At 44.8% G+C, this 16,527-nt stretch overlaps 1 protein-coding gene across 4 annotated transcripts in view; it reads right to left on the reverse strand.

Annotated features, from left to right (window-relative positions):
- LOC116064006 (RNA binding protein fox-1 homolog 3-like) overlaps positions 1 to 16,527 on the reverse strand; it is a 428,560-nt gene that overhangs the window by 269,831 nt on the left and 142,202 nt on the right. For 2 of the 4 annotated variants that reach the window (XM_031319063.2, XM_031319064.2), the window contains one exon: positions 1,320 to 1,396. The exons of 1 other annotated variant lie outside the window; for it this stretch is intronic. The gene's annotated coding sequence lies outside the window, so the exon portion shown is untranslated. Of the gene's footprint in view, positions 1 to 1,319; positions 1,613 to 16,527 lie in introns of those variants that run through there. One more of the 4 variants, XM_031319065.2, reaches the window with a different exon arrangement.

Below are 16,527 nucleotides of genomic sequence, written 5' to 3' on the forward strand. Positions count from 1 at the left end.
TTTTTTTCCTTTTACAAAGATTGGTGTTTTCGTGACTCCCGGCGAAAGCCTGAGAGAGGTTTTGGTCTTGGTGACATAGCTGCACAACCGGATGCATGTCCATCCGCACTGATGCAATGTAGCCCATTAGCCATGGTGTTGCAGTGAGGGCACAGGGTCTATCCATCTCAGCCCACACACACACACACACACACATACACACACACACACACACACACAGAGAGAGTACAGCCACTCTTCATATGGCTCAGACACATGCCGTGGGCAGACTCAATGTGGCCCTTTGATCAAAGGGCAGCGTGTGGGAATGGACACTGACTTACTGACCTCCACACAAGCGCGCACACACAAACACACACACACACACACACACACACACACATTGTAGTCGTTACTATGAATGCAATGGTAACATGGTAAGATGTTTCCTGCTGGCAAAAACACACAAACTAAAACTCTTTGACAATTATTGATAGACACACACACACACACACACACACACACACACACACACACACACACACACACACACACACACACACACACACACACACACACACACGTGGTCACAAATGTTGAATGAAAAAAGCTTATTTGTGCAGCTGCTTCTGTTGTCATTCAAACTTAGTGCATATTATGTATGGCACACACATGTGCTGAGTACATCTAGACAATAATTCCTCTCCCACCTGCACAGATGATACATCTCACATCGTCATGAGAAATGACAACATGACATAAAAGTCCAAAATAATAAAAGAAGAAGATGTCAGTAAAAACAGGAGGGAAGACATTGGAGAGGTGCCTCTGTGTCTGTGTAAATCTAGCAAGTGATGGATGAATCAGAAGTTTAGTCAAGAGAGAAAGCTTTGGTTCCAGCTGCCCGGCTGTCTGATGAGCCACTCTATGCTTGTCGACAACATCCCCTATCATTCTCGCACAACTATCTACTCACAAAACCCAAGACCCGCCCCCTTCATCCCTTCAGCAATTCCACCATCCTCCAAGAGAAACACCTCCGAAAGCACAACGCGTAGCTCGCAGCAGCGGCGGCAGCAGCAATCTCTCCCCCCACCCCCTGGTATCTTTCCCCCCCCCCCGTTCCCTTTTCCTCTCCTCTCGCTATTTCTGTACATCCTCTCTCATTCCTTTTTGTCTCCACTTCTTTTTCTCCCTTCCCGCGCTGCCGCTGCATTTGGCGCGACGGATGAAAACATAAAAGAGGCAAAGAATGAAGAAAAAAAAAGAAGAAAAGAAAAAAAGAGACAAACCGACGTTAGGAAGGCTGGAGAAAGCCAAATTAGCATGAGAATACTCACAATGCTGTTGTTGAAGGAGCGCGGGGATGGGAGCGCGGGGATGGGAGCGCGGCACCGGTCCCTCCGTCAGATACAACCTGCACACACAAGATTGAAGAGGGAAAAAAAAGAAAACTAGGCTGTGAGAGCGGCAAAGAGGGGAGAGGAGGAGGAGGAGGAGGAGAGAAGAGCAGGACAAGGAGGAGGAGGAGGAGGAGGAGAAGAAGAAGAAGAAGAAGAAGAAGAAGAAGAAGGAGGAGGGAGCAGAGCATCCAATGCACGCACCAACAGGAGCCCAAATAAAGAAATAAAGGATTCCCTGAGGAATGTTTTTGTGTGTGTGTGTGTGTGTGTGTGTGTGTGTGTGTGTGTGTGTGTGTGTGTGTGTGTGTGTGTGTGTGTGTGTGTTTGGGCAGTGATGGTGTGTTTGTGTGTATGTTGTTTTGAAAGGGGGAGGGAGATGAGGAGGTAGGTTTTCTTTGGGAAATATAACACACAAACACACACACACACACACATACACACACACATTCACACACGTACACACACATTCACACACATACACACACATTCACATACATACACACACATTCACACTCACATGCAGGGTTGCACTTGGATGCGCAATCACATCTGACAGGTCTGATCTGCGGTCCACCTACCTCCTTATCACTACCTCACTCTTCCACAGCACTCTCTCTCTCTCTTTCTCTCTCACGCAATCTCTCACTCGCTTGCTCTCTCTTTCTCTTGCTCTCTCTGCTGCTCACACTGATGCCAGAGATTCAACCGCTACAGGGGAGCTATCGCCCTCATCGCTGTATGTTACTGAAGGAGGGAGGGCACTGTCGGATCTCCCACCCGCCCACACTATCCGCACCCCCTCACCCCCCCCCCAAAACCCCCCCACCACCACCACCCCCCTTACACCTCGAATGTACAGAGAAAGAGAATGCTTCAATTGAATGACAACAATCCCGGTGGCATTGAGGCAATTATAGAGGCTGCTGGCACTGTATTCTGCCTTTTTCTTTTTTTTCGTCCTGCCCTCCTCTTTCTCGTTCCCTCTGTCCTCTCTCGGGCTGGAGGAGGATCTGTTTTCTCTCTCTTTCAGTTTCTCCATGCTCCAGACATATGCCACTATTAATGTAGCTTCTGTCACTTAAGCTGTTTTTGGTCAGATCACTTCTGTGCCTGCTTCCACCTTCTCGGCCCACGTAGAGTCTGCCTCCCTTCCCTACCTGCTGGCGTGGTTGTATCACCTTTCTCAGCCCCCCCCTCCCTCAAAAAAAGACAAAGAAGAAAAAAAAAAAAGCCCCACTAAACTCTCAACTCCACCTTACACAACCTAACAGCACCATTCAGTTGCAGGAGCTACTGAGAGGTAGAATATATTAATCCTCCTGGCCTTATCTGGTCTTGAAAGGCGAGCGCGGCATAGCACGGCATGGCACGGCATGGCACGGCACAGCGCCGGACAACAAATGATTCAGGAGAAACTTTAATAACTGGCTTTTCGGTCTGCGTTTTTTGATGCATGCTGCTCCTGTATTTTCTTCCTTCCTTTTTGAAAATCTAGCAGTACATATAGTATATCACCAAAAAAGAGCTGTAAGTCAAACACCTCAGCCTCTAATCAGGTAGCCCTCCCTCCTTCCCCTCCACCCCCGCACCTTGCATCCCTCCAGCCTCTACTGCACTTTATCTCCCCTCAATTAACATCTTCTGAGCGAGCCTCTATTATCTTAACCACATGGAGCAGAGAGGTCCTCCGAGGAGATGCCGTGGAGGGCGGCTGAGCTGTGGACAGAGGGCTCCCAGCCCTGCTGCCGTCGCTTTAATTCGCAGGCCTAATTAAAGCCCAAGTCAGACATGACAAACTGCAAGCGGAGGTGCTACAGAAACAAACAGAGACAGAAGCGTTGCCTGCGCGGGTGCCTGTAGCCCGAAGGAGTCTCTTTGTGAGGGTTATCTGCCAGAAAACAGGCATGTTCACGTCAATGTCATGACAGCATCATCTAAATCTCTTTTGACTGTTTGCTCGGTTTTGATCGTGTTTATTTCCAATCTTCTGTATGAGCATCGCCACAGTGTCATAGCATCCTCCATTAATCACTCTCCATATGAAGGAGACGCAGGGAGAGACAATGCCACCGTGCTGAAGCTCAAGGATTCCTATAAAATATATAAGCAATACGGTTGGTTGACGTCACGCTTATGTATGGCTAATTTCTGTATAATGCCCCCTGTGCCCTGTTTCATCTGTTTGGTTGCCCTCACCAACTTCAATTTCACCCTATGAAGCCATCAAACCACCCATTAAGCCATCACCCTGCCCTCTTTGTCCTTGCTCCTCTGTCTGACAACAACAGCGAGAGCCGGTGTCGGGTCCCCACTGCACTCCCACCGCCGAGGTAGCCCGGCTATTTGGCTGGCCCCGCCGCCGCCTTTGGCTCAAGCCAGACTATTAAGGTTATTCTATTACTGTTGGGTTAACCTGTCACGCTTGGCTGTGGCTCTCTTTATTGTCTGGCCGCTCTGGAAGGGCAGGGGATAAAACTCTATCAGCGGGACAAACGACCACATATGCTGCCATTCATCAGACGCTCGGGGGTTCCCCCCATGGACGCTGGCCACCACAACCTACCTAATGCTGTAGGGGTAGCCTTCACTCCCCCTTAAAAACGTGAGCTCCCGGGGGGCAATCTGCACAGCCGAGAACGGACAGAGTGGCGTCTTTGGGCACATAAGGTTTCCCTCCTTAATCATGACTCTGGGAATAGACTCAGGGCTGAAGAAGCTAATGTATTGACTAAGATCAGGTAGTGCGGCAGGCGGTGTGGGGAAGTGATTAAGAAAGCAGACTAGTGATCAGTGGATGACAGGGGTCAATCCCCTGTTGAGCAATTGGGTAGTGGCCTTGGGCTAGGTACTTAGCCCCAACACACCAGCTAGACACTCAACTGTGAGAGTGGATAAAATGTCAAATTCAACTTCACCCTTTGCAAACGTTCAAAGCAAGGAGATGACAGCGAACGCTTTGGTTATTAAAAAATTCATATCGTAATGAAACAGCCGTGTTCCATCTTCACACATCCCCCTCCAGCAAACACGGTGCTCCTTTTTTCATAGGATCCATCAAGGGAGGGCCACAAATAAGTGACTAATTTGATTAGGAGATAATGTGAGTCCCACTTAATGGAAAGGACAGACTTCACAACACAGGCAGATTAGTTTGGTGGATGCCTGCTTATTAATTAAGACAGCCCTCCGTGTCCATATTAAGTCAAATGCACAGATGCAGTTTTAATGGGTCAGAGTATGCACAAGTAAGACTAATGGAAACCGGTATGTGCTAAAAAAAAACAGAAGCTGGTAAAGCTCGATGATGAAAACTAAACATGACCATGAAATGTTATAATTAAACTTGAAATAACTTTCTAAAAAAAAAAAAAACATTGGGTATACACCTACATCATATACCCATTCATAATGTAATAGGTTGCTGGGCTTTTTGTTAAAATGTGCCATAGTTCTAGCAACAGCAAGTCATTATACTCGTTCAAATTACCTCTCTTGCTGTCATTCAGTGTTTGTCTCCAATACTACATAAGCCCTTCAGAAGAACTGCTTTTCATTTAAGATTTTATCTGCATGCTGAACCACTGCTAAAACTTGTGCTCCGTCCCTTAGACGATTTGATATAAACAGACAATGAATAATTTATTGATAATCTAGTTTAATGTTTGAGCAAAAAGCAAATAACCGGGGCCAATTTTCTCTTCTGCAAACCATGATTAAGGCTGAATTCCTGCCTTGACTGAACAGCTTTTAACATAAAGGATGACATGTAGACAACAGGGTTTATGTGCGAAATCTGTACCAAAGTCATTTTCTCTTTGCCTTCTCATGTGATATATCTTTTCTGAAGTCCAACAGATTCTGTTTGTAGTTTATGTCCTGCATGCCCCAACAGTTCCGCACCGCACACAGACAATCAGCCAGACGGATCTCCAGTGCGACGATTTCTGAGTCCCCGTAGGAAAAGGTAAAAACCACAACCCGAAAGCATGAGAGATTAACTGTATTTGCGGCAGTCCTTGAGTTTGTGCTCGGCTTATGGCTGGCGTGTTCGGCTGCTGTGGTACTCTGTCATTCTGGGCACACAGCACACTCCCAAGCGCTCTATTTACGGTGGCCGAATCCCTGCTGCGTGGAGCAGGAAGGGTATAATCTCCCAGTGGTATTCTGGGTGGTGAATCTGCCGGTGTTGTCTGTGCATACCAATGGCAACCTCACCTCTGTCTTAGGAGTTATGATGTATAAAGAAAGGAAAGTAACTGCAAGCCAGTCCATGATGCGTCAAGATGCTGGGAGGGGGAATGGAGGTGTCTGCAAACCCCCAGTGGATATTCACATCACCCCCATCAACACAATACTAGTGCCAGTGTTGCCACTTTGGCGGCTGCTACTCCTACCACCTGCCTCTGTGCAGTCACACTGCGCTGGATTCAATCAAGCAGCCATGTAAAACAGCCACATCTACGTAGTGTTTATGCATGCCGCCACCTGCAGACACATGGCTCATTCCGAGGGCTATGATCATCTCGGTACACAAAGACGTGACGGAATTTCTTTGACAAGTGGAACATTTCTGCAAACTGAGAGATGTAGGTTAAACTCTCAGAGACGTATTTTTTTCTGGATTAGATGGAAAAGGAACTACTCCCCAAGAGAAAAGACACAGCTCTAAAAATCTGTTTAGAAAGAGTGCACGCCGCACGTGCACATATTGCCATACACATGCGTAAAGCCCCGGAGTGAGAAAGCTAATGAAGCCACGCGAGGGGACTAGTGTCCGCAGAGTGAGGTGTCAGGTGACTTGCCTCCTGGCTATATGTGCGTCTCATTGATATGTGCGACGCGACCTCTGATTATATGATGTCTGCTGAGAGCTGGGCCAGCCCAGGGTGAGAGTCAAACCGACAAGGCTGAGATGGAGGGAAGATTCAGAGAGCCTCTGTTCTCTCACCGGGGGATCCCCCACATCATTTAGCGCCTCATGCAGATCGCTGCTAGTGGCAACACAGCCCTCTGGGCCTGGGGAATTAATGTACCAAGCAATGGCAGAAGTGATTTATTAAAATAACACACCCCGATGAGAGAGAGGAGCCAGGGTTGCTCTTTGTCAGCTCGTCCCCATATGCTGCTGAGGCAGGAAATGGAATCATATAGGTGCTGCGGCGGAAAAAGCCACAGAGGAGAGACTGAGAGAAAGTGGACAGCCACTACACAAATTGTGCAACAGTCCTCGCTGTCATTGCTTATTTATTTACCCTTTTTCCATTTGAGTCAGGCCTTGTATTAAATTGATCCCTCCTGCCACGTTTTGCCTTGTTGAACAAGCGCAGAGCCCCGTTAAGTGTCCGTGAAAGGCTGGTGATTGTGTTTGCGGCGCCCCGGGTGCACGGCGGCCGTCCGCTCCCCTCTATCTCCACCGTACAGACGGGATTAGAAGCTGGGAGAGGCGCTGAATGACCCTCTGGAGGGGACAAGAGACAGGAAGGCAGCGAGCAGCTTGATTCGGTGCGCTAACACAAACACACACTAACAAATACAAGCCTAGGCATGCTCATGCACACAGATTCTCACACAAAGTGTTTAAGGTTGAGCTTAGCTTGCCCCCAGACAGATGCGCGGCCATCCAGAGGCTTGGCCACGTGCAGAGGTACACATGCACCTATCCATGAGCTCACACGTAAGCTGCTGTACAAGCAAAGAGCTACTGTATGCTGCCTCTCTCTGCTGACAATATGAGAACATCTGCTGTGTTGCTAAACATCTGCTGTTCAATTGCTCAGATCTCAGCTCTGATATTTTATTAGCTTTTTTTTTCTCTCCATTAAGCCAATAGAGAATTGGGTAAATTCCTGCCTTCCTCAGCCATGACCGGTACTGTAGAGTGGTTGCAGAGAGAGATACAGAACAGTGGGACACACTTTGACTCAATGAAAGGAGTTGATGTGGTTCCCTACTAGAGCTGCTGATGGTTATGCACAGTCAGACATGGAGCTGTACACAGGAGGTCTCACACTTACATTTACATCTTAAGACATTTAGCTGTCACACTTATCCAGAGTGGCTTTCTATACATACAAGAGTGCAGCAAATCCAAATGACTGGATTGCAAACACTTCAAGCAGCTGATAATAAGGGGTGCCAAAAAATAAGAGTGGCTAGATGATAGAAAAAAGGAAAAAAAATGTCAGTGACTGAAAAAAAAAGATCATCTAGTACTAAACGGAACATGAGCTACTTGATTTTTGGGGATTGAAATCGGCCACTAATGTAGCATGAATGTAGTGAGAATCTGGGATTTGAAGTGTTACTCCTTTAGGAAAAACAGATGCCTGGGAAAATAAGTATACATCTCAGATCCCTGAGAAGCTGCAGCACATCTCCCAGCCTGCTCCATCTGATCCACCCGAGCCCCGGGGGGATGTCACTGTACGGCTCCCCCGTCAAAGCAATGGAGCAGCACTCATTCACATAAAGGAGCACACTTTGAATCCATTCAGATCAGATGATTACGATGCTGGGCACCATTCTCGGCGGGGGCAGATAAGTGGGAGAGGCTCCATTCGACATTTACATCTCATACACCTCATTAAACACCGGGTATTTGTAGTCATGCGTTACATTTGAATAAAGCAAAGTTCAAATTTTTTTAAGCAGTGTGAAAATTCATCAAACCTCCTCGACCGGTGAGGCCCTTGTCTATCCTAGCAAATAACTCTTGGTTACCTTATTCAAACTGAAAGTGGCAGGGCTCAAATCAAATCAAGTCAAATCAAATTGTGCTTGGGTGAAAAAGTGGGGAGTGGGGGAAGGAGAGGGAAAGGGAAAGGGCTCAAAAAACAGACACGTTTTCAAGTTCTTTTCTACCCTCTAATAGCTCAGAACAGCAATTTAGTAAATAATTCAGATGAATTTGCACAAAGGTAACTTTAAAGCAGCCAACAGTTTTGTTGAAGACAAAGTCAAGTGGTGAGGGAGGTAAGGAAGACAGTGCAGAGAATACAAAGATCAGTGAGAGCTTTGCAGAGTTTTAGACATTGTAGCACTCGATACTGTGACCTTTCAATGTATATTGGTACCTTGATGTCTGATGTAAGAAAGGTGTTTATTCAAAGACCTTAATAGGAAGACTAACAAAAGGAACCTAAAACTAATGCTGTAGAAACACAGAAGTGCCAAAAGAAAATATGGCCTTCAATGACACGGCATTGCATTGCAAAAAAGCACTCTATATGATGAACCGATACAGACAGAAAAAAGGAGCGGAATGGAGACAAAGACGAGACAGACGAGGTAGGCAGAGTAACAGATACAGAGCGAGAGGCAACCTTGATTTCGTACTGGGTACCTCTGCCTTTAGCTTGAACTTTCGTGTCAAAGATGAAATACAAAGACAATGGGTTACCATAGCAATGACAGTGGAGCACATAACTAAGTAGTATAAGAAATGGGAGGCACTCCGGGGGGGGGGCGGTTAGTTTTATCTGTCAGCCGCAATCCTCCATCATCAAAGCTCTTCTCCACTTCCAGTGCCAAGACTGAAAGACACCAGTGGATCATTAGTCTCCAGTAAAGAAGACAGTCATCTATCCATGCGTTGTTGTTTTTTTACTCTTTTCTACAAAAGTTAAGTGAATGAGGGTTTGTGTGGGTAAGAGAATAAAAGATAGAAAGAGGAAGTCATCTTTTTTTTTTTTTTTTTTTTTTTTCAGCAAGTCAATTTCTCTGGGCACTAACCAAGCTCCCTTTGGGCTACCTGTGCAGGTATCAAGCCTGGGGTCTGACGGGCTCCTCTCTGTGAAGCAGCAGCCCTTTGCAGCACATCAATACACTGAACTTTTCCTGCTGAGTACCTGAGCTCTCCTGCATGACCCGCTCCTCCCTTTATCTATTCTGTTTAAAGATACCGGTTGCGGGCGAAGGAGCTTGATTACCACCTGGGACAACCCCGCTCCTCTTTAAGTTTGCCAAGTGAGAAAGTCTTCAGAAGTTTGTTGACAGATCTCTGCTGTGGCGGGAGGGAGCGATAGACATGGTAACCTTGGCTCTCCAAAGGACAAACGGAGAGTTTTGAAAAGATCAAGTGGGAGGGATTTTGTTTATGGAGGAGATAGACAGGAACAGGACTTTACAGGGAACACAGGTGTGTATAGGGAATTATATATATATATATATATATATATATATATATATATATATATATATATATATATATATAGTACAATACGCAGAGCTTTCTAGGATTCCTATTCTACTTATGGATGTGTGATCAAGCTAGAGCACCATCCCAAGAATCCCTCTCATATAAAGATGAATTTGAATGAGAGCCTAACAAGTTAAAAGAAAATACATTTCCTCAAAGTGTGTGAAAGATGCAAGATTCTATCTCTCTGCTGCATTCACAGAGTCAGGCATAACATGTTCCTGTACAATCAAACAAGGATGCTGATATTACAGGAATGCTTTTTGGAATGTGTACATGATGTTTATGTGAAAGCCTCGGTCGATATTTTTCTGAAGCACAGGTACAAAATAAAATGCATTAAGTAACTGTTGACAGGTGAAAAACTCATTCAGGCAGTTCAGCATTTAAGGTGCAGTCTGCAGTGTGCAAAGTGATGAATATGTTATTTATATGGAATCCTCCCACAATATATTTTAAAAGCAAACAGGAACGCATAAAGAAACTCTTGTGATCAATTTGACGTTCAAGCAATTGAGTGTTCAGGCAATTCGGTGTACATCCAGTCAAAGCTAACGGATCAGAAACGTTTAATGGTATAGAAATGCTCTTTACAATCCATACATACTGTTTGTTAAAGCCCCTCGCAATATTTCTAAAAGTACCTGCTAATACAAGCCAACATTTTGACGATTGAATTCAGCGGTCGGTTAATTGCAGTTGATGGTTCGGAATATTTGGACAATATAGAAAGAAAAATGTACCATACTTCAGTATAAAACAGTTTTTTTTTTTTAAATCCATACACGCAGTTATGTGACAGCCTTAATGAAAAAACTAAAGAGCAAAAACTGCATAGAGCAGCTGTTACACAGGATTTGGCATTCAGGCAATTCAGCATTGAGAGTGCAGTGCATTTGGACAAGATGATGAATATACCATACATCTAGTCAAGCCTGTATAATGGATCCATGTGTCAGAGTGTGACTTGGAGGTGTTTCCTGAGGAGCACTGTGTGTCTCCTGGCCTTTATGAGAGCTGGCTGGTTGTATACGTGCAGTGTGTGTCTGGCTTTGTAGCTGCTGGACTCCACAGGTACACAGGCCATCGATCACACGGTGCGGCCATTATACACAGGCAGGGGTGGAGGTGGATAATGCTCCCACCGCTGCCACCGCCGGGGCCTCGACCGCTTGCGGGTCAAGCGTTTGGCTGGCCAGCAGTAATCAAGCCGACAGCGGGCTGCCTGTCTGCGTGACAGATAACGTCACTAACACTCATCTGTACACACGGGCACGCAAATACACCCGAGCTACCAACCCACACACCCACACACACAACCGTCTGCTGGTTTGCTTCTGTGATGCAAAACGAAGCATATGCAGGGGTGTAGGACTAACCAAGACAATTTCACATTAAATTATGGCATCACAGAAATTGATATTAAAGCTTTAGTGCATAACTTTTTTATATTAATGAACATCCGTTACATTCAAGCCATTGCCAAATGAGTTGATACAAAGCTAATTAAGACTATCAGCTCCACAAAACTCTCTCTGGATTTCTCAGTATGGCTATGTTCAGAACAATGTGTCGCCCAGCGACTTTCACGCACAGAAAATCTAGTGACGATAATTACCTCTTCTGAAGAGTCCATCATATTTTTTTTAATGATATGTGTCCTCCTTGGCTACTAGCAGCTGCGTGGAGGAGGGGTGCGTGATGACGAAAGGCTTGTATCACGTGGACGCGCCGACAGTTTTTTTGTCATTACTTAGAATTCCTCATGGGGGCGACAGAAACTACGCACTATAGCTTTAAAGGTAACAAGCAGCAGAGACCAAAACCAACTAGAATTAGTCTGCCTTTCCACATGTATATCATCAAGAATTATTAAGAACACAACACAAGTTGCATTTTGGTAACACGTTCCTTCATTACGATGAAGACGACCAGTGTTAAGTTGGTTGTTTTTTTTTAGCCTGTCACGCTGCAGTATATACTTGACAGCCTCCCAGAGCATGCTTAGTGACATCTCCCCAACACAGTTACATCCAAGAGATTACATATACTATAGCATAAAATGCACTTCCTGTATTCATAATGAAGTAATATGCTATTCAAGTGAAACAAATTGGCTGTTTGTGTGTTTTTAATAGTTTCTGGACCAACAGATCTCTGCAGTATGGAGGCAGCTGTATCAGATGGCAGTATAAACTCATTGTTGGTTTTGCTCTCTTCAGGGGATTTGTTTATAAAATAAAATAATAAATAAAAGATAAAAGAGCACCAGCGTCATCATAAAGCCGCCGTGTAAGATATTTCTGCAATAATACAGTAACCTCATTAACTTCAAACCAGGAAATGAGGCAGAAACAAAGAAGAGTGTTCTACCCCTAATTGTGAGACTAGCTGAAGAGTGAAGATTCCAAACGAGCGAGTTAAATATAAAACTGTCTCTTAAACAGCAGTGAGCTTTTAGAGATTCAGAGCTGGGCTCACCGGGGATGGCTCCACCTGTTCAACACATCCGCCCTCACCACTCAAAAAGACATTGAAGACCTAAAAGTGTGCATATACAGTACTGTGGGGTATGGAATGTGGAGGTTTGGCATTATATAACAAAACTAAATCAATTACATCCAGCTGTCATTTGTTGTTGTCAACATGCAGAACTGAAGATTGCTGAAATGCATGTATACTGTATAGCAATCACACTAAAAAAGTATGCAAATAGCAGGTAGACAACTACACACTTTGTTTCAAGTTTAATTCCATCCAGACTGTCTTTGCTATAGTATTTCTAATTTGCTAGTCAATGTTCTTGCAGAGCCGTCACATCGCCGTCTACCGAACGTCAACACATCTGCTGTTTGAGCTTCCAAATGACAGGTGGAAAAAGACCCGAGCTAGAGGAAGCGGGTGAGACACAGACGGGGAAGAAGACAGAAAGAGAGGGAGACAGAAATAGAGGACAGCAGATAAAGAGAGGGGAGAGGATGTGGTGAGGAAGCAGAGCGTAGTAGAGCCGGCCGTTGGGACTGTGAGGAACGAGCTGGCTGTGCTATAGGAGGCCTTAATGAGCATTCTCTCTAAACCCTGGAGAATCTCTCTGCAGCTCTCACCCAATCTCTGTCTTTTCTCACAGCCAACGAGGTACAGACACACAAAGCTGCTTGCATGATGCTGTATGCACAGATTCATACGGAACATGAAGAAAGATGCAGACTCAAACATGCACATTCATGTCTGAATTTGTCCAGTTATAATTCAGCGCCTCCTCCGCGGGACACGCAGCCATCTAAATCCTCTCTTAAGGAAACATTATTGGGCTACATGTTCTCTCTGCTCCTACAGACAACACTAATATCTTGCTCCATTACAATTCATTTGCATCCAATTGGTACAGTGAAGTCAGTGTGGATCCTAATAAACACCTCTGAACCAAAGGGAGAAGTGTAACAGCAGTGCTCAGATAATAGCCACTTTATGCATTAGCAAAACACCTGTAGTAATAATGGCTTCCTACTGTAGCCCTGTTTTTTTTTTGTTTTTTTTCTCCCGGCAGACTAATGTGCCCTTGATTTCCTCTCACTTATCACTCCTCCCAGCTGTAGTTATGGATGGAGGGGCATGACAGAGGCACCCTTCTAAGCATCTGTGTGTAAAAGCCCCAGGTTTTATCCTCTGCACCCACCTAAACAAAGCTCCTTTATTTTCCCCTGTGAAATGGCTGAATGACAAGTTATCCGGCGATCCTGAGTTATGGCTTGATGCGCGCAGGCCTGAAAAATGGAAAAATGATGAACAACGGGACAAAATTTTTTTTAGGGGGAACATGTTGCCGAGGCGACGGGGACAGCTATAAATCTGACTCTGGGACAGGGCAGGAGATGAGGCAGGAACACCATCACAGGAGCGCGTAGGCGTATCTATTGTGTTCGTTTTACTGTGTGCATGGGTATCTGCAGAAGATGAAGAGAAGGCCATCTTTATTTACAAAGTGATTAGACCTCTCCATTGCCTCTTAATTCCAGCCCTGAGTGGCTTTGAGACTGCAGCCCCTGAGCCGGCCGGACCTTGGAAACCATCCAGAGCCTCTGAACGACTCACTCTCATTAACTATTAACCAGCAACTCGGGCCTTAAATCATCTCGATGATCCCGAGCCTGCTGAGCCTGCTGACCCTGCTGTGGATGGTGGAGGCAGCGGCAGAGCAGTGTTTCATCAGAGCTAGCCCACAGGACACCCTGCTGATTTAATGGGCTACAATTACACTGCTTCTGACACAATATACGGCAAATATTTATAGATTTCCCTCCCACCGACTCCACAGCCAGCAGCGCCGATGCATTTTTTTCCCCCAACCAACATGTTTGACAAACGTGTGTTTGTAAGACTAAATTACATGTTGTGAATTCAGCTCTGCATTGACCTAGAGGCCAGAGCATATGGGAAATGCTGCATTCCCTGAGGCTACTGCGCCATGTATACAGCACGTATCAACATACTACACAGTAGGCCATACCTATACTCATGATGGAGCTGTTTATTATTTATTTTAAACCCTGCTGGACTCGCTAGTTGTTTTAAAGAAGCAATGAAATGAGGAACTCACCGTCACCATATGGCTGGCCTGCTATTTATGTATATCTGGTCTGATTAAGTCAGGTCTGGAGGCTCCAGAGTACAGCAGTTAGTTGATGGTGACTGGAATGGGCTACTAGGACGCCACAGAGCCCAATCAAGCGCGACGTTAAAAAAATAAATAAATAGACAACAGTCCCCTGAGAACCGTTCCTTGTTTTTGTTCCTTCGTTAACTAAGACATGCTAATGTGTATCTTACTATAAGTGGATCACAACTGAGGTAGTGCATGGAGCTCTGGGTCGTAATCAATCATACCGTTGATGACTATTGATTCTGTCCAGACTCATTGTGACATCCTAGAGTCGCCCTGCCACCAACACGTGTCCTTACATCTGATCCGGAGATGTATGATGTTCAGATAAACATGCGGTTGGAGGTTTTTGGTCAAAGAGCCACAGTGGCTGGTGCATAGCTTAAATCCAACACCCAGCCAATTAATACAAATACATTGCTGATAATGTACTACTGTATTAATTACCGGATGTATTTTTTATAGGGCTGTCTGCATTAACGCATTAATCGCGATGCGATTAAGGGTCGAGCATAATGCTTACGCATGCCGCCATTTATTAATTTATTTTCACTTCACTCGGCTTTGCGTCGTGCCTAACAGGCTACTATTTTGCCGTACTTCATCGTAACACATCCTGCTGCCTCAGGAATAGCAACACGGATTTCGGTGCCTCATTCTGGTGCCACTGATATGCCTGCACTTCTCTCTGATGCTCTGAAACAGACGTTACAGGCAACAGAAACATCGCTGCACGTGACGCTAGTTAACACTATACTCGACAGCAGCTAACGTTAGCCTACTGCTAGCTAGTAGCTGGATTAAACACGGTTACAATGCTGACAGCTAATGCTAAACGGTGTAAAGTTTGTCTGTATTTCACTGTAGAGGATTCTGACACCGGGATGTAACAATCTGCAGCTGCTGTTGTCGGAAAAACACAGACGGTGCGTTCAATGAAACTGGTAATTTACAGCCTCGTGGTGCATTCAAAGTTGTTGTTAAATTCAAATGTGTGACTAGATTAAATATATAATAAACAAACATACATATATACATATACAACATAAAGTCATTTTCTTTGCATTCATTTGAGTCCCAATCAAGATACACTGGTAATAATTGCTTTCCATTGTTAATATGTACTTAAAAACTGTTCTGAAATGCAAAATACTAGAATTTTAATCATGTGATAAAACGTGATTAATCGCAATTAACTATAGAAATTCAACAATTAATTGCGATTAAGAAAATGTAATCGTTTGACAGCCCTAATTTTTTATTATTACAAAGCCATAGAGCTGAAAGACTGTGGAGCATTCTTCAGCCATATTTGCTTGTTTCCAGGTTTGAATATCTTTGCTGAAATCTCACTAATATGTTTTCCCCAGCTGTTTTCACCTGTTGCACAGTCCTGCTTTGTGTATAACAATGTCCATTTTGTGGGGGGTAATTTTTGTCTTCTGCTGTAGCTTCTGTTTAGAAAAGAGCTAAATACCTGGCAGGGGATTGAATAAACAATCTGTCCATCACGTCCGCCATTGTTTTTTTCGTGGCCTTCCCACACACCTACAGTAAAGCACACCCTTAGCTGCCAGTAGCTCCTCACTGGGTGCTGATTGATTCAGTCCGCTGCTGTTTTGAAGCCTTAGCAGATGACATGTTATCCCGCAATTCTCGCCTAATAACGCAAGAATCCAGCTGCCATGCAAGGTGAATTTGATTTCAAGTGTTTCAGTTTATTTTACCTCCTGTACACTTTCTAAACATTTTCTGAAAAGCGCATGAATATCATATTACCAGTTTTACTTTTTCTAAATCAATCTGCACTTTCTACTGCATCACTATACATTAAAAAATGCAGATAAGCAATTTTGTGTTTATTTGATCAGTGAGTAGTGTTAAAGGGGAACTATGCATGTCGGAGGAACAGAGAAAGAGGAAACTGCAGACTGACCGAGCGAGGAGTCAGACACGAGTAAACATAGGAGCTGCCAAATATCTATTCCGAAGCTGTAGGGGGAGCTCTATAGAGAAACCTGTGAGCAAAAAGCGATCATCGTTGAAACATCTCTAGAGCGTATACACACACACACACACACACACACACACACACACACACACACACACACACACACAACTATAACTATATCTTGCATCAGCTTGAAAGGGCTTGTTATTGTGCCCAAACTAAGCCTAAGGCAGACCAGACTAACATATTCAACTAAACAACCCCTCTGCCACCAAGTCATGGAGAGGGGGATGGCAAGTAAACATGTGGCATACATTTTGTTTGTTTTTTGCAAACT

The sequence above is a fragment of the Sander lucioperca genome, chromosome 21, assembly GCF_008315115.2.
Source record: "Sander lucioperca isolate FBNREF2018 chromosome 21, SLUC_FBN_1.2, whole genome shotgun sequence".
NCBI classification, from domain to species: Eukaryota; Metazoa; Chordata; class Actinopteri; order Perciformes; family Percidae; genus Sander; species Sander lucioperca.